Source organism: Macaca mulatta, chromosome 11 (assembly GCF_049350105.2).
Source record: "Macaca mulatta isolate MMU2019108-1 chromosome 11, T2T-MMU8v2.0, whole genome shotgun sequence".
Taxonomy (NCBI): Eukaryota; Metazoa; Chordata; class Mammalia; order Primates; family Cercopithecidae; genus Macaca; species Macaca mulatta.
This window is the reverse complement of record NC_133416.1, coordinates 48,995,729-49,014,645: the sequence shown is the minus strand read 5'-3', so window position 1 is coordinate 49,014,645 and position 18,917 is coordinate 48,995,729. Positions and strand designations below refer to the sequence as shown.

General features: G+C 39.2%; 1 pseudogene; it reads left to right on the top strand.

Annotated features, from left to right (window-relative positions):
- The first annotated feature begins 1,110 nt into the window (after positions 1-1,110).
- Positions 1,111-6,032, top strand: LOC100429744 (ATP synthase subunit C lysine N-methyltransferase pseudogene; annotated as a pseudogene).
- The last annotated feature ends 12,885 nt before the right edge of the window (positions 6,033-18,917 follow it).

Genomic DNA, 18,917 nt, shown 5'->3' with positions numbered 1-18,917 from the left:
CTAGTGTAGCTGAAGATGGCTGAAGGAAAAACAAAACTGCTTACTGGTCCTACTTTAAATTCATGGCCATGAACCTTGTAAACATTAAAAAAAAAAAAAACCCACACACAATATATAATTTTAAAAAAAGAAGACTTTTATTTTCTGTAAAGGATTACAGTTGCCATCCTACAGGCTGGGAAGCATGCCTCAGGCCAAGATCAGAGACAAGCTCTTCAAAGAAGGTGGGGTTGGGGTAAGAGCTTTTTGCCAAACAGTTGGCTAAACATATGTATTCAAATTACTGGAGGAGCTATGAATGTTCATGAAGGTCGTCCTGAGACATTTTTTATTGAACATACATGTAATATGTGGTCCATGTTCACGTTGGGGTGGGGGCTTAAGGTCTTTTCAGGACATGAAGGCATGCAAGTGCACAGCCTCTCTAAACCATCCAGAACCAGCCCATGGTCCAGTTGGTCGTCTTTTTACATGGAGAAAATTTCTGAAATTGTCTCCTGTTTGATAAAAGCAGTGGTTATGGCTGGTGGAACGGGTTCAGTCAGCGTCTGGCAATGGATGAGCTGCAACTGTTTTAATATTGCTTATCAAGGCCAGTGCTTGTTTAGCTGCTAGCGAAAAAAACCTTGTGGTCATTAGAACATAGTTTATTCTTGTAAATATGGAGTGCATGACTTAACCCTTGTGACGTGGCCTTAGGTCCTCTTTATAATTTGGTATCTTTTTGCCATAAAGAGTCTGTTCTGTCAGTCTCATGATCTCTATTTTACTAATGCTGGTCAATTGTGTCTAAACTGCGAAAGGGAGAGGGTATAACGAGGTATGTCCAACTTCCTGTCCCATCTTAGCTGGGAACTGTTTTAAGGCTTTTCTGGGGTCCCCTTGGCCAAGGTAAGTATCCATTCAGTTGATGGAGGGCTTAGGATTTTTTTTGTAGTTTGCAACCTCAAGGGGCTCTTAATGTTGCCAGCAGTTATGCTGTATATCTCCCTGTATTAATCTGTTTTCACACTGCTATAAAGAACTTCCCTGAGACTGGGTACTTTATAAAGGAAAGAGGTTTAATTCACAGTTCTGCATGGCTGGGGAGGCCTCAGGAAACTTACGGTCATGGTGGAAGGGGAAGCAGGTACCTTCTGCAGAAGGTGGCAGGAGAGAGAGCATGAAGGAAGAACGGTCAAACACTTATAAAACCTTCAGATCTCATGAGAACTCACCATGATGAGAACCGGATGGGGGAAACTGCCCCATGATCCAATCACTTTCCTCCCTTGATACATGAGGATTATAGGTCCCTCCCTTGGCACGTGGGGATTACAATTCGAGATGAGATTTGGGTGGGGACACAAGAGTCAAACCATAGCACTCCCTGATCTATTGAGTCTCCCATTTTCCTATGATAGTTTACACCTTCCCCTTTCTCTTCAAACCAAGCAGCACCTCTTCCTCTATCCTCATATTCAGCTGACACCATTGTTTCTTCTTTCAACAATTAGAATTTTCACATATTCCTAGCATTAGATCTATTAAAACCAATGTTCCTGAGTCTGCACCCATAGATTATATCTTCCCTATGTTACTACAGCTCCCATCTAAAGCCATTTTCTTCATTTTGCCCTAGACTCAAGCGCTCTGTTTATTCAAAAACATTGTCCATCAATTCTTCCCTCTTTCTCTTACCTTGCAGTTTTTTCCACTCTGCTGAATTTTTCCCAGCAAAATTCTTTGAAAGAGTTATCCATATTCTTTGTCCCCAGTTCCTCTCTTGTCAAGGTCACCTGTGACGTGTGTGCTGTTGATTCCAATATCCAATTGCTAATTCTCTTATTTGACCTGTGAGCAGAGTTTGACATAATTTGATGAGGCACTTTTTTCATTGAAATACTTTCTTGATTTGACCCCCCATTTCATCACACTCTTTGTTTTCCTCTTTCCTCATTCAATACTTCTTTTCGTCTCTATTCTGATATTCCATTTTCTTCTACCCTCTTAATGCTGAAATATACCACAGCCTCTCTGTGATCTCATCCAGTCTATGCCTTTAAAAACATGGACCATCTATCATATTTTTAATATCATCAGTCAAGAGTGTCTTCCAAATTCCACACTCTTCTGTCTTCCTTGTTCCTGACATCTCTCCTAGGATAGCTAACATCCATCCCAAATTTAACATGTCCAAAACAGAATCCTCAATTTTTCTCTTAAACTTACTCTATCTGGAATTTTCTTTATTTAGATGATTGTAAATTAATTCTTCCAGCTGCTACGGCTAATTTTTTTTTTTTTTTTTTTTTTGAGAATGAGTCTGTCTCTATCACCCAGGCTGGAGTGCAGTGGCGTGATCTGGGCTCACTGCAACCTTCACCTCCTGTGTTGAAGCGCTTCTCCTGCCTCAGCCTCCCGAGTAGGTGAGACTATAGGAATGCGACACCATGCCAGGCTAATTTTTTTGTATTTTTTGTAGAGACGGGGTTTTACCATGTTGGTCAGGCTGGTCTCAAACTCCTGACCTCAAATGATCTGCCCACCTTGGCCTCCCAACGTGCTGGGATTGCAAGCATGACCCATGCACCCAGCCAGGTATGGCTAAAATCTTTGTAATCATTTTTTACTTTTCCCTTGATCATATACATTCCACATTCAAGCCATTAAAAATCCTATATCAATCTTCAAATTGTTAATAAATCCAGAATCCAATCACTCATCACTACCTCTGTTTCTACTATGCTTGTCTAAGCAAGTGTGATCTCTTGCTTAAATTACTGCAACAGACTATTAACATATCAGCTAGAATAATCCTTTTAAAAGGTAAGTCATATGTCACACCTCTGTTCAATTCTCAGTGATCCACCATTCACTCATGGTAAAATCCAAAGTCCTTAAATGGCTACAAGACTCGCAGGATCTGCTGGAAGTCCATCCCCTCCCCGTTCTCTCTCATATTCCATTTAATATTCTTCCCCTGCACATTCTATTTCAGTCACATTGAAATGCCTGACACACTATTGACTAGGGAATGTTGCCCTGTTGTTTTCTCTCTGCAACTCTATTCTCCCAAATATCCCCTGGCCAATTCTCTCATCTTCTTCAAGTCTTTAGTGAAATGTCATTTCCTAATGATTCCTGCTAGGTAAAGGCATAGCCACAAAATTTTTGACATTTCTCCTATCAAGGTAAAAATCCATATCCCATCCCCTTGAATAATGGATGGTGTATGACTGCTTGGACCAACAGAGTTTGGCAGACTTAGCTTTGAGACTAGCAGTTTCCACCTGGGACTCTTAGAATCCTCAGTTTCCTTGTAAGAAGTCTGATACCTTGCTTAGAAACCACCTGGAGACATCCTGACACTCCATGGAGGAAGGAGAGGGTCCCAGTTGAACCTAGGCTTCTGGTCCTCCCTGTCAAGTCCAGGCATGTGAGTAAAGTCAACTTGAACCCTCTTGGACCAGTGAAGTCATGTTGGATTTTGCAGCCCAGCCTAGCTACCAGTTGACACCAGGCAGAACAGAAGAATTGCACAGTTAAGCCCTAGCCAAATTCCTTACCCACAAAATCATGTGATATAATAAAATGGTTGTTGCTTTGAGCCATTAAAGTCTTGGGGTAGTTCATTACACAACAATCACGAAAACATTTATCCTGACTACTAATGTACAGTTGCAATTTGAGACTATATGTCTCACTTCTCACCTTGCTCTTTTTTTTCCTTCATAGTACTTATCAGCTTCTAACATATAACATATTTATTTACCATGTTTATTGTCTTTCTGTTAGTCAACATCTTTTCCCCCGATTCACCATAGTATAAACAGGAATTTATTTTTTTTCTGTTTTATTACTGATACATACCTGGCACGTAGAAATGTTCAATGTGATGGATGAGAAGTAACATATACTTTATCAGAACATATTAAAGATCTCAACAGAGCTGTCCAATAATGAGCAAGATATTTTTTAAATGATATGGTAACTATGTGGTCATACTATAGGAAAAAATAATCCAGCAATTAGCTTCATGTTCTTTGCAAAAGACATACCTGGTGACTTTCATAACAAAATGATGATGTGATTGGTGGAAAAAATTCCAATGTTATTAAAGGATATAATGTTTTTTATAGGAAAGAATATGGAAACGTATGGACTCAATTCCACAAAGTCAGGATATGACATAACATGCTACCTAATGGTGGTGTGGACTTGCCAGTCTCCAAAGATTTCCATAGGGAAACAGAGTTGTGTTTATTACCAACAGCACTAAGTGAAGATTCTGCTACACAAGGGAATCTCACCTTACCATTCTCACAGGATTTTCATCTCCTTTTTACAACCTCTGCCTATTGCCTTGTAACCTGACTATTCTAGAGACCTGAGCTATATAACTGCGCATAAGTCAGAGGCAAAATGATCCCAACATTTTCTGAATGCTTACCATGAGAGTGATGAGGCTAATGGCAATTTCCCAGGTCTAGCATCCCTCAAAAAAAGTCTGTCTGGCTGGGCGCGGTGTCTCACACCTGTAATCCCAACACTTTGGGAGGCCAAGGCGGGCGGATCACCAGATCAGGAGATCGAAACCATCCTGGCTAACATGGTGAAACCCGTCTCCACTAAAAATACCAAAAAATAGCCGGGCATGGTGGCGGGCACCTGCAGTCCCCGCTACCCGGGAGGCTGAGGCAGGAGAATGGCGTGAACCCGGGAAGCAGAGCTGGCAGTGAGCTGAGACCATGCCACTACACTCCAGCCTGGGCGACAGAGCGAGACTCCATCTCAAAAAAACAAAACAAAACAAAACAAAACAAAACAAAAAACAACCTTCAGAATCCTCTGAGATCAATTCTGCAATACTCAAGCAAGTGACAACTGAAGTTTGAAAATAAGCAAGTGGGGAAAGACACAGCAGAAAAATAAAAACGGAAGAAGCCAAATGTAGTATTATCAGAAAAAATCAAAACTCAAAGTTTAAAATGTGGCAAAGGGCTAGTTTATAATGGTTTTGTATACACACATAAAAATCTCCCCCAAAATATAAGAAATTGATAAAGCCACCATCATAGTGTCACTTTAATAAACTTGTTTCATAATTTGCATATCAAGAAGACAAAACAGATGTATACAGAAGATTTAAATAATGCAATCAACAAATATGTTATATATGTATCCATATTTATAGAACTTAATAATTTACAAAGAAAACCTTCATAAACTTATACATTAGGTAGGATTAGCCAGGATAAGGTTGACTACAGTGACAGAAACCCAAAATAATGGTGGCGTAAAGAAGATAGAAACTCCCAAAAGAGGGAAGGGGAGGCACATCCCTAGAAACACTTAAAAAAGAAAGTCAGTCAAGAAATATTCTACCTTCGACTTTTGAAGCCAACAGTTTGAAGAAATGGGACTCTCGTGGCTGTATGCTGTAGCTATGCCATTTATAGCACCAATCCTCTGAGAAGTCTGTTTGCCTTTTGTACCTGCAACTACAAAGCAGATCAAAAATGTGAAAATGTTGCTATGCAGAGGAGGATCCCTGGTAGACATTGGTAATGGCGATGGACACATTAATAACACAGTAATAGCAGCTGCAAAGCAAAGATTCACAGCAGTTGGTTGTGAATTAAATCAGTGGCTAGTTTGGTATTCCAAGTATCATGCTTGGCAAGAAAGTGTGCATGACTCTGCCAAATTTTATATTTCAGATTTGTGGGCAGTTACTTTTTCATAGTACTCAAACACTGTTATTTTTGGTGTGCTTCTCAGATGATGCTGCAGTTGGAGAAGAAACTTGAACTTGAGGATGATGCCAGAGTCATTGCTTGCCAGTTCCCTTTTCCCCACTGGTCCGTAGACCATGTCACCGGGGAGGGGATAGAGACAGTGTGGGCTTATGACCTGTGCACTTTTAGAGCAGGTGAAGCCCTGAACATCGATGCATTTCCAGCCAGTCATTCAAATATAAGCTTTAGTAAGAGTGCTCTTCTGAAATGTTCATGGTCTTCCCTGATTTCATGGAAACTTAACAGCTGTGCACCAGAGCATACTTGTCTTTGGTGTGTGACATGGTTTGGCTTTGTGTTCCCACCCAAATCTCACCTTGAATTGTAGCCTCAATAATCCCCATGTGTCAAGGAGGTAATTGGATCATGGGGGAGGTTTCCCCCATGCTGTTCTCATGATAATAAGTGAGTCTCACGAGATCTGATGGTTTTGTATGTGTCTGGCATTTCCCCTGCTTGCACTCACTCTGCGCTGCCACCCTGTGAAAAAGGTGCCTACTTCTTCTTTGCCTTCTGCTGTGATTGTAAGTTTCCTGAGGCCTCCCCAGCAATTCGGAACTGTGAGTCAATTAAACCTCTTTCCTTCATAAATTACCCAGTCTCGGGTATTTCTTCATGGTTGTGTGAAAACAGATTAATACAGTGGGAATGTATTACACACTGTATTAGTGTGAAAAATTACTAGTGTGATTAGAATGAAATGAAAAATTATTATTACTTTCCTTAACTGTGGGAGAAAACAAACAGAAGTTAAGAAAAACAGGTAGATTTAAAATCTGCTTTTAATTGTATATTCTAAGAAATGTACTTACTGCCTTTTTATGCACTTGGATGCATGAAAATATGAGTAAGTGATGGTCATATGGTCATGTTTATGGGTAGGAAAGATGTCAACAGCTCTTCATATTATAAGCAATATGGCTTAATGCCACAGATGAGGAGAAATGATTTTCTTTTTTTTTTTTGAGAGGGGATCTCACTCTGTCACCCAGGCTGGAATGCAGTGGTGTGATCTTGGCTCACAGCAACTTCCGCCTCCCTGGCTCAAGCAATCCTCCCATCTCAGCCTCCTGAGTAGCTGGGACCATAGGTGTGTGCCACCATACCCAGCTAATGTTTTGTATTTTTGATAGAGATGGGATTTCACCATGTTGCCCAGGCTGGTCTCAAACTCCTAAGCCCAAGTGATCCACCCACCTAGGCCTCCAAAAGTCCTGGGATTATAGGTATGACCCATCGCGCCTGGCCCCGAGAAATGATTTTAAAAAGTAGCAAATGTGAATGTGAATATGAGTCAACAAGCTTCATGTTTCTGAAAAATGAATATTGAATGATAGCTCAAATAATCCATGCTTATCACAAAAGAGAATTGAACTCCCAGTCATATACCTGTAACCTAAATACTGAACTATCTTAATGGAGATGTAATAAAGTAAGATGGTCACATCTTTAAACTTATAAAAATATGATCAATTTGATAATTTTCTTTTAAATGAGAAAAAAGAAGATAGGAGCTTATTCTCTCACATAAATGTAGTCAAAGCTGATTTGGAAGTTCTATTATTATCAGGGACTCAATCTCCTTTTAGCCTGCTCTTTGTCATTCCTAACAAATGGCTTCCACCAGTAGTATAAGAATGCCATTCTGGTTCCATCTACCATTTCCTTTTTAGCTATGGAGGAAAAAATGGAAGGAAAAGGGCCTGCTTTTAGCTTTTAATAAAACTTTTGGGGAGTACCATCAATTACTTCTACTTACATACTTTTGGCCCAAGAACTTAGTCACATGGACACATCTAGCTGCAGAGGAAGTTGGAAAATTTTTGCATATTCTGGATGTTCAAGGGTCCAGATAGAATTTGTCATGTTTACTGCAGAAGGCAAAGGAGAAGGAGAAGAAGAAGAAGAATAAAAAGAAGGAGGAGGAGGAGGACAGAAAGAAGAAGAAAGATATTGCAGGGCAACAATTAATGTCCTATCTTGCACATCTAAACTAAATGTGTTCTAGAGTTCCCCTTTTGAATAATTTGGCTGTGTATAGAATTCTAATTTGGACAGCAACTGGCCTTTAAATTTGGAAGGCATATGTTCTGTTGTCTTCTAAATTGTTAATATTATTATTGAGATGTCTGATGGAACTCTGATTCTTGAACTCTTGTATATGGCCTGTCTTTCTGGAAACCATTAAAGTATTTTCTTCCTGGATGTCTTCATTCTGCTGTGTAATTCTCCCTGGAATTCTGAAATTTCATGATGATGAACATGGGGATGAGCCTTTTCTCCTTCATTGTGCTGGGTACTTAAAAAACTCTTTTGATTTGGACATTTGACATTTGATCCTTTATTTCTGGGAAATTGTCTTGAATCCTTTCACCTTTTATCTCTCTTTCTGGAACATGTATTTTTCAAACATTTCATAGCCTGGACTAGTTCTCTAATATACCTATCATTTCTCTCCTACCTCCAAACTTCTATTGAGTTTTTTTTTTTTTTTTTTTTTTTTTTCCCATTCTTTTTGGGACAGAGTCTCACTCTGCTGCCCAGGCTGGAGTGCAGTGGCACAATCTCGGCTCACTGCAACCCCCGCCTCCCAGGTTTAAGCAATTCTCCTGCCTCAGCCTCCTGAGTAGCTAGGACTACAGGTGTGCACCACCACACCCATCTAATTTTTGTATTTTTAGTAGAGATGGGGTTTCAACATGTTGGCCAAGCTGGTCTTGAACTCCTGACCTCAGGTGATCTGCCTGCCTCGGCCTCCTAAAGTGCTGGGTTTACAGGCATGAGTTACTGCCCCTGGCCTCTACTGAGTTTTTCATTTGTTTTCATATTTTTAATTTCCAAGAATAGTTTTTTTTGTTGTTGTTTTCTGAATGTCCTTTTTAATAGCATATTGTTCTTGTTTCAAAGATGCACTCTTATCTCTCCACGGATATTAATGATTTCGTATTAGCTCAGTCACAGTTTCTTTTTATTCTTTGTTTTGACCTCTGTCTTTCATGTTAGATTGAATATTTCTGACTGATGATTCTTGACTATCTTCTCATATTTAATATCCAGCTAACTAAAAGCTGATGGGAAACTCTATGCATGGGTGGGATTTATCACCTGATAGACTCTATAACACAGTAATCTATTTGTGCTGTTTTATTGGGAGCCCCTGACTCTCTATGTATAAGTATTTTTTGGGGGGTGGAGGGTAATGGTCAGATTCCTAAGAAACTCTTGTTTATGTGGTTTGAAACTGACTGCCATATTTTGGAATCTAAGTAGGGGAAAGGGATTGTTGCCTTTCACTTAAACTACCCCCACCTTTTTTTGGTAGAATACCTGTCATTCTCTGTGAAGCACAGTGTACCCAAATTCAGTCTTTTTGGTCAAACTCTAACCAGTTAAACTCCAGGCTCTGCCGTAGTGGAGGAATGGTGTTGCATGGTGCCAAAGGGTGGAGGGCAGGTGTGGGAGTCGGGGGGCGGGGTGGGGGGTGAAGGGAGAGGAGGGGTGAAAAAGATGGCTGTGGTCTAGCAGCATCTTATATGAACTTTCAGCTAATTCTCATGCATTAAGTCTAGCAGTTCCCTTACTTTCAGTGGCACCTTGGGCTTCAATTCCTGATATTTCCCCAGGATTTTAGAAATTCAAATAGCTTGTTTCTGGGATTTCCCCATTGCCTGCTTACATTTAGGCAGAGAAGAGGATAATAACTTCTTCATTTGCTTTCCAGTTTTCAAATTTTTGTTGCTGCATTTATCTCTTTTCCAGTTTTCTTTGTTCGTGTGGGTTTATGTCTTTCCTCTTTTACTATCCGTGTTTATCAGAGTTCTCCAGAGAGACAGAACCAATAGGGATTATATATAAGGAAATTTATTATGGCAATTAGCTTACACAATAACGGAGGCTGAGAAGTGCCATCACTTGCCCTCTGCAAGCTGGAGAACCTGGAGCCAGTGGTGCAATTTAGTCCGAGGCTGAAGACCTGAGAATTGGGAGCTCCATTGTCTAAAAGCAAGAGAAAATGGATGTCCCAGCTCAAGAAGAGAGAATTTGCCTTTCCTCTACATTTCTTTTTTTTTTTTCCCCCCCCTATTTGAGCCCTTAATGGATTGGATCCTGGCCATCCACATTGCTGAAGGCAATTTTCCTTACTCATTCTACTGATTCAAATGCTAACCTCTTTCAGAAACACCCTCACAGGCACACACAGATACAATGTTTTACTAGCTATCTGGGCATTACTTAGCCCACCCAAGTTGACACATAAAATTAACCATCACACTTTCATTTTAGTGGAAGTTAGTGAAGACGCAAAGGTAAATATGTGAGTTCAACTTACTATGTTTAATTCAACAATTTGTTGCTGTTTTTAACATAAGGAGTTTTAATTCTCTTTTCTATCTGTTCTTCTCAATTTACTATCTAATGTCTAGTGATGCTAATTAGCATATTAGCTTAAAAATGTGCAAAAGACTCATTTAGCTAATTTCTGGCTATTTTAAGCTCTATCTTCCATAAAGTCCCTTTTCCTACCCCACACATATCAGTTTATTAAAGGAGATAAGCTTTTTCCAATGGTTCATACTTATTGAGCAGTATGTATGATGCTTTTTGCTTTATGTTAATTAGCTCATCAAATATTTATGGTAGTACTATGGGTTAGATAGTACTATCCTCAGTTTATAGATGAGAACACTGAGTGATAGAAACATATATTTTGCCTAAGACAATAAGTGGCAAGACCAGACTTCAGTGGTCTTATTCTTTTTTTTTTTTTTCTTTTTTTGAGACAGAGTCTCACTCTGTCACCCAGGCTGGAGTGCAATGGCGTGATCTCAGCTCACTGCAACCTTCGCCCCCTACAAGGTTCAAGCGATTCTCCCTGCCTCAGCCTCCAGAGTAGCTGGGATTACAGACACCTGCCACCACGCCCAGCTAATTTTTGTATTTTTAGTAGAGATGGAGTTTCACCATGTTGGTCAGGCTGGTCTCAAACTCCTGACCTCAGGTGATCTGCCCTCCTCGGGCTTCCAAAATGTTGGGATTATAGGCATGAGCCATCGCACCTGGCCTAGTGGTCTTATTCTTAACCTCAGAACATCAAACATGCATCCTTTTGTTTTTCTATTTTCCCCTTTGCTATATTGTCTTGTTTGGGGAAATGTAGTTAATTACTGGAAGAATTATTTAACTTTTATTTTTAAAGAGAATTTCTCTTGACTTTTATATTAGTATTTGCCCATTTGACATAGGTAATTTTTTTTTTTTTCCCGAGACAGGGTTTCACAGTGTCACCCAGGCTGGAATACAGTGGTATGATTTCAGCTCAGCCTTGACCTCGCTCAAGTGATCCCATTCAGCCTCCTGAATAGCTGGGACTACAGGTGTGTGCCATTATGCCCAGCTAATTAAAATTTTTTTTTTTGTAGAGATGAAGTCACACTATGTTGCCCAAGCTGGTGACATAAGTAATTTATTAGAGTGCTGTAATGTACTTCTCACTACCCTCATGCTCCAGGAGGCCAATTTAGAGCATACTTTTCCTTTTGATAGCTTAGCACCTTATCTACAGTGCTGTAATTATATGCTGCACACAACAGATTCATTTGCTACAATGTTCATTTTTAAATAATTGTCAAGTCTGCTGATCATTTGCCAACTTTTTGTGCCAAAATGTTGTCTACGAAGTTAATTTATAATAATTATTAATTATGAATACTTTATAAAATATCAATTATTCTAAACACTTGCCCACTTTGCCTGCAGATAAATCAGTCTGCTTTGTGAAAGCAAACAAACAAAAAATCCTTGACAACCACTTCCTTGCCAAGACTGACCAAAAACATACAGAATTTTTATATGTTCACAAATACCTTAATCTTTATTTGGAATGGTTTTTAGAAAAACATTAAGCACAAAACATTTGTATTATAAATTCTTCAGTTGACTCCTATTTGTCCTATGTGTCAGTCCCTCTCCTTGTAAAACTAAGATTTATATATCTGCCTTGCCAGGGTGGGAAAAGACTCAGTAAAGAAATGTGAAAGTGAATCAAAAGTCTGAAAATGTATAATTCTGTCTCTTTCCTTTTTTAACAAAAATCCACAGTATTTCAGAGATTCCTTACTCATCTCAGGGAATAAATTGAGTACTTCGGGCTGCTTACATTGAAGAGAAGGTTCTCATATGAATGCCAGGCAGTCTGTGTCCCATTCATTGCTACCAGGGTTCTTGTTTAAGAATGGGTTGCTACTCAATTGTCGTAATGTAAATAGATATTTTTCTGTCTGTAGTCATTTCAGCTTAGTTAATCCACAGTTATTCTTTTAAAAACTAGGAAATGCAAACAAGTAAAAGGTAAAAAAAATTCACATAAGTTCAGAGATAACCAGGGTTTACATTTGGTTTGTATCTTTTCAGACATTTTTCTACACACATACATATATTGTGAAGGGAACCAGAATATGCCACTTTGGCATGAGGATTATTTTGAACTGAAGGCAATTAAGAAATAGCTTATGCAGAAAAAACTCTCTGCCCTCCTCCATCTGACTAAAAACAGGACATAAATTTCCACTTGTAAAGGTGTTTACCTCTTTTTTATAAGAAAGAAGAGAACAACTCTTTTTTTTTTTTTCTAAAGAGATGGGGTCTTTCTCTGTCTTCTGAGTAGCTGGGACTACAGGTGTGCACCACCACACCTGGCTAATTTATTTTTGTAGAGACAGGGTCTCGCTATGTTGCCCAGGCAGGTCTTGAACTTTTGGTCTCAAATGATCCTTCTGCTTTGGTCTCCCAAAGTGCTGAGATTACCAGTGTGTGAGCCACAGCTCCCAGGAGAACAAATCTTAATCACCAGGACTCTTAATTATTTGAGAGGACTCTAGAACTCTTATCAGCCCTGAGATGCACCAAGACAAATCTGCAGAACAAATCTTACTAAACAACCTTTATTTCCCATTAATTTCCTCATATATTTACTGTCTCACAATTTACCAACCCTAGGAAATTCCCTAGCCTCCTTTTCCTTTGACCTGTCGTAGCTCCAGAATTTAGCATTCTTTGTTGAAATGGTATATAAGTGCTCACACCTATTTACTTCTTTGAATCTTCATTTCTTTTATACAAAGGCCTCCGTGGGCATGTAAACATATTAATATCAAATAGCATTTGTATGTCTTTTCTCCTATTAATCTGTCTTTTGTCAATTTTATTGGCAGGGCCCCAGCTGCTGAACTTAGAAAGGTGGAGGGAAATTGTTTTTCTTTCTCTACCATTGTATCAGTTGGTGTTCAGTCAGGGAAGCAGAACCACCAAAAATGTCACAGAATAAGGAAGTAATTATAGGAATTAGACCTTGCCCAATTGTGAGGGAAGCTGAGGAAGTGAAAGTCTGAAGGGAGGAGGATCAAGAAAGAGCTACTAACCAGTTCTCCCTAAGTGCTGGTGTGGGTGAAGAATTTGGAGCTTGCAGGGAAATATGAGTGAGAGCTTGTGGCGAGGTGTCTGGGTTGCTGGGTTTGGTGGTGTGAGCCTGTAGTCCTAGCTATTTGGGAGCTGAGGTGGGAGGATAGCTTGAGCCCAGGAGGTGGAGGCTGCAGTGAGCCAAGATTGTGCCACAGCGCTCCAGCCTGGGTGACCCTGTCTGAAAAAATAAAATAATAAAATAAATAAAATGCCAACAAAGAATGAATCTAAAATGATTTTTAACAAGAGAAAGAGCTACACTGGCCAATACAAATGCTGAGGAGGATGTAGAGAGTGTTGAGTAGGATTAGGATTAGGAATATCAAGGAGCCTGATGTTTAGGAAAAGAATGGAGATGAGTATGGCAAAGCTAAGAGCTTGAGAGGGCAGGGTGACAGAGCAGGTGACGCGACTTCCCAGAGGCGGAAAACTGATGGCGATGATGAGACAGCACTAAAGGGAAATTAAACAGGGTTTTCTTAAAAGGATATAGTTTCCAGGGACTGGGAGGGTGGGAATGAGAGTTGTTTAATGCGTATACAGTTTCAGTTTGGCAAAAGGAAAAGAGTTCTTGAGATTGATAGCATGACAATGTGAATATATTTAACACAATTGAACTGTACACTTAAAAATGGTTAAGATGGCAAATTTTATGGTATGTGTATTTTAACACAATTTTAAAAAAAGGACATAGTGATCCATACAGCTTCAGCTTCTCAGTTTGAAATCCAATTGGAGTAGAGGGTCCCTCCTGCATTACCACCCTATTAGATAATATGATGCTTTTTAATTACTTTTAAAATTTTATTTTCTTTAGACTATATTGCCCAGGCTGATCTCAAGCTCTTGGGCTCAAATGATCCTTCTGCTTAGACTTCTCAAAGTGCTTGGATTACTGGCATGAGCCACCATGCCCAGCCCAATGATGCTTTTTAAATAAGATCCCATAAAACCAGCTTAGATGAACATTTCCAGCAGAGGAAGGAAAAGGCAAAGATTGCAAGGCCAGGCTTTGTTCTCAAAAATTACTTTTAAAGGGAAAGTTTTATTTGTACTTTAACTTATATTAATTTACAATTGCATTTAAAAAATTAAGTTGTTGAGTTCATTTGATGAGCAAAACCATCTTTGAAGTATTCTGAATCTTACTGAACTATTACTGTGATGTAACCATGTTTGTTATAATTTCAAAAAACAAACTTATTTTGCAAAAGGAAAAGAAAAACAACAAAAATATTTTATTTGGAACATTTTGTTAGCCTTTTTACTTCCAAGTCTAAAACATCTGCAATTTGTCCTTCTCTTTTCCCCTCCTACCTCTACCACCAACACTTGCTGCCTGAATGCAGTTTTATACATAGACAAAATGTAATTGCCTAGTTATGGAGCCGTGTGTATATTTTGGCAGATGGTCCTGTGTATGTTAGACCAGTAAAAAGCAGGACTAAATTAACAGCAGTATCAGGAAAAAAGAAAAGGTCTCAGCCAACATTCTGTTAAAAAAAAAAATTGTGTGACACAAAGATCTGAGAAGGTTTGAATTTTACATCTTTGGGTAACATATATGGAAACAATTCTCTACTTATAAATTATATTATAGCACTGTATTATACTTCTTTTAAGTGCTTAATGAGTACTGAACAACAGAAAGCTCATCATGTAGTGAAAACCAAATAAACAGTCAAGATTTTAGAAAGTGCTTCCTTCCATCATCACAGAAACAGATGGAGCCAGGTAGCAGAAATAATGGGAATCTCTTAATGGCTGAGTCAGTATGATACCACAGAGGCATATTTGTAACTTCGTATTGCTCCTTCTGAGGCCAGATTAAGAACGTATTAAGATACCAATTGCACATTCCAGGTTCAAGGGGGAAAACCCCAAAATGTAATAAAATGTGAGGTAAATCATATGTTTTAGAATTAGCAATAAAGGAGGCAGATGCTCTGACAATAATGCTGAGATATCCAGGGAGGCATCAAGGAACTTGCAAGATGATTCTTTCTTAGATTAGCACCACCTAATTAAGAATAATTGAATTATAGGCACTGCTTGTGAGGCCTATAGCATTTGTCTTGTTGAAAGTAACTCCAAAACACACCCACACTTGAATTAATTAACTGGTGGCTATTGAAAGGAGTAAAATGGTTTAGCAAGCTAATCAGAAGGGCTGGACAGGTGGGGCTGAAAACTGTAATGTCAGTTTTCCATCATGGCCTCATTATATTGTGTAATATGTTATCGAGCAGGTAGGTTGACCCTTCTGCCTCAGTTTCTTAGTGGTGAAGCTGGAAAACACACACAACTCAGATCTACGTAGCCTTCTGGTCTTCCTGGTTCTGCTAATCCCAACAATCCAAACTAAATACCAGTGTCAAATGTATTGATCCCTAATTCTACTTTGATCATATGGAAGTGAAAATGACACTTTGCCCTGCTTTCAATATAACTAAGCACTTCACATACGGCAGCCAGAGAAAACATGCAACTATCAGACATAAATCAAAATTAACAAGGTCACTCTGGCTGGGTGTGGTCTCTATAGTGGTAAAACCTTGAATATTTTCTGTAAACCATTTTCTATTTGACAATTGGCATGGTGGTGTCTGAAGATATATCATGACCTTTGTGAATATGAAAATCATGTGAGAAAGCTACTGTTTTTCCTGCTTGTGCAAACTAATGCTAACTTAGAAACCTGGGTAATTTTTCTGCTTTCAAATGTAAATACTCATGTTTGGCTAGCCAGTTCTGCCGAAGTCTGTCTGTCTTGGAAAATAAATGTTTTCTTTCCTTTTCTAAATGCTCCCTTCTCTGAGTCTTCATTTGACAATCATCTCAAAGCCTTTGTACAAAACCTCTAATTTTTTTTATTGCTTATGCAATGAAATCCTAATTCCTTTGGCTGACATGTCATAGCTTCAAATCTGACCTTTTCCTTCTCCAAACATATGTCCCTTTGTTCCTTCATGTGAATTCTGCAGCAGTCAGGTAGACCATGATGCCTGGATTTTCATTTCTGCATCTTTGTTCATGATAGTCCTTTTACCTGCAAAATCCCCCGCACACCTCTTTATCACTGCAAACGATACCCGTCTCTCCAGGTGCAGCACAGGTCCTGTGTTGGCCATGAAACCTCACCAGTAGCTCACAGGGCTTTTCCTTCTCTCATCTCATAGTCTGTGCCATGCAGTCAGCCCATAGTCATTTGTTGTTATGTGAAGTATTTTGCATTAACATTTTATGTTCGCATAGCCCATCTCTCTAGATAGATTTTGAACTTCTGTTCATAAATAAAATTGGCTTTTCTAATTTTTCTAATGCAGGTCTGAAAAGCATCTTGGGGCTTGAAAGCTGAGTACAGTACTCTTCTGCCTTTTACATATATGTAACTGCATTAGTGAGATGTGAAATAAATGGGGGTATAAACTGCTTTTAATAATTCTATGCTGTGTGAGTCCATTCTTGCATTGCTATAAAGAAATACCTGAGACTGGGTAATTTATAAGAAAAGAAGTTTAGTTGGCTCACTGTTCTGCAGGCTGTATAGGAAGCATAATGCCGGCATCTTCTTCTGGGGAGGCCTCAGGAAACTTATAGTCATGGTGGAAAGCAAAGAAGGAGCAGGCTGCCACATGGTGGGGGCAGGAGTGAGAGAGAGAGAGGGAGAGAGAGAGAGAGCAAGAGAGAGAGCAAGCAGGGGGGAAGTGCTGCACACTTTTAAATGACCAGATCTCACAAGAACTCACTCACATCAGGAAGACAGCACCAAGCCATAAGGGATCCATCCCATGATGCAGACATCTCCCACCAGGTCCCACCTCCATCACTGGAGATTACATTTCAACATGAAATTTCAGTGGGGACAAATATTCAAATTATATCACATGCCAAATCTCACTTTACAACCTCCTAACAATACCTTGGGCGGATTCCAAAATTTTCAGTTTTCTTTTTGTTATTAAAACAATCTAGTCCAGGCCAGGCATGTGTCTCACACCTATAAATCCCAGCCACTTGGGAGGCTGAGGTGGGAGAATCGCTTGAGCCCAGGCAGGATGAGGCTGGATGCAGTGAGCTGTGATTGCACCACTGCACTCCAGCCTGGGCAATAGAGTGAGACCAAAAAGTAGCCAAAAGCTACTTTTCTAACAGGGGCTCTTTGCAAATATTAATCTTGTTCAAATTGTAAAGTGAATAGCTGCTTCATTTCTAAATAAGGTAATTCTAATGAAAGTCTAAGATTTCAGGCATCCCATTATGTTATGTATTAAAAGCACAGATTTCTTTACTTCACTAAAGATGAGACTATTCCAATAGTGTATTTTCAGTCCCCAACCTTTCTAAAATTTGTGATATATAAATTCATTCTATTACAGATCTTTTGGGATACTTGACTAAATTTCAGGCATTTTTCAGACAATTTATATATATATATATTCATATGTGTATATATATATTTTATATATATATATATATATATTTTTTTTTTGAGACGGAGTCCCACTCAGGCGCACACCATCACACCCAGCTAATTTTTGTAGTTTTAGTAGAGACGGGGTTTCACCATGTTGGCCAGGATGGTCTTGATCTCTTGACCTTGTGATCTGCCCACCTTGGCCTCCCAAAGTATTGGGATTACAGACGTCAGCCTCCATGCCCGGCCTCCATTATATTTTTATAGTTGATAATTGTCCCTATATTTTATTTCAGTTTAGTTTTTATTTATAACTTTATTTTGTGTGTTCTACTCCATTGTCAGTGTAATCTTTTATTATGGATTTTTACTTTTAGTCACTATATGCTTCTTTTACAATTCTCATTTTGTATTTTGTACCTGTATCTGATATTTCCAATAGCTGAAGTCCTTGAGGCCCTAATTTCTTATTTCTGCTGATTTTTACTCATGGTGACTTGTTTGCTGATGTGGTTTGTAATTTTGGATTGTGAAATCATATTTGTCTGACCTTTATCTGTTAATGTCTTGTTTTGGAGCTTTTAAAACCAGAGACAGAATTTTAATCTTAACTGCATGACATTAAGGCTGTAGTTATAAATCTCAGGAGAGATTTTTATTTTTAAGCACATTGAATCTGGGTCAAGACTGACAAATCTTGTTTCTCCTTTCTGCTGTTGGGTAGACAACTTTTTTTCAGCCTTCTGTTAAGCTGAATGTGAGGATTTTATTTTTAATTTTTAATTTTAGAGACAGGGTGTCCCTCTGTCACCCAGGCTGGAGTGGCTCCCTGCTGCCTCAACATGTTGGTCTCAAGCAATCTTTTTGCCTCTGTCTCCTGAATGGTTGGGACTATAGCCACACCCCACCATGCCTGGCTAATTTAAAAAAAAAAAAAAAAAGGTTTTTTTTTGAGAGATGGGACCTCATTGTGTTGCCCTGGCTGGTCTCAAATTCCTGGGCTCAAGCAGTCCTGCCTCAGCTTTCCAAAGTGCTGATATTGCAGGTGTGAGCCACTGCACTTAGATAGGTGTGAACACTTTATGTGAGGCTTCAATTCCAGATCCCTACCTTATGCAAGCTCACTGCCTTGTTTCCTGTTCCCAAGCAGCCATTAAAATCCAAGACTTTAGATAATGGAAACTGGCAATTGCTTTGAGGCCAACTGCTCCTTCAGTGTCAGTCTATAACTATGGGCTACAGCTTGCTTGTGAGTCTTTGCC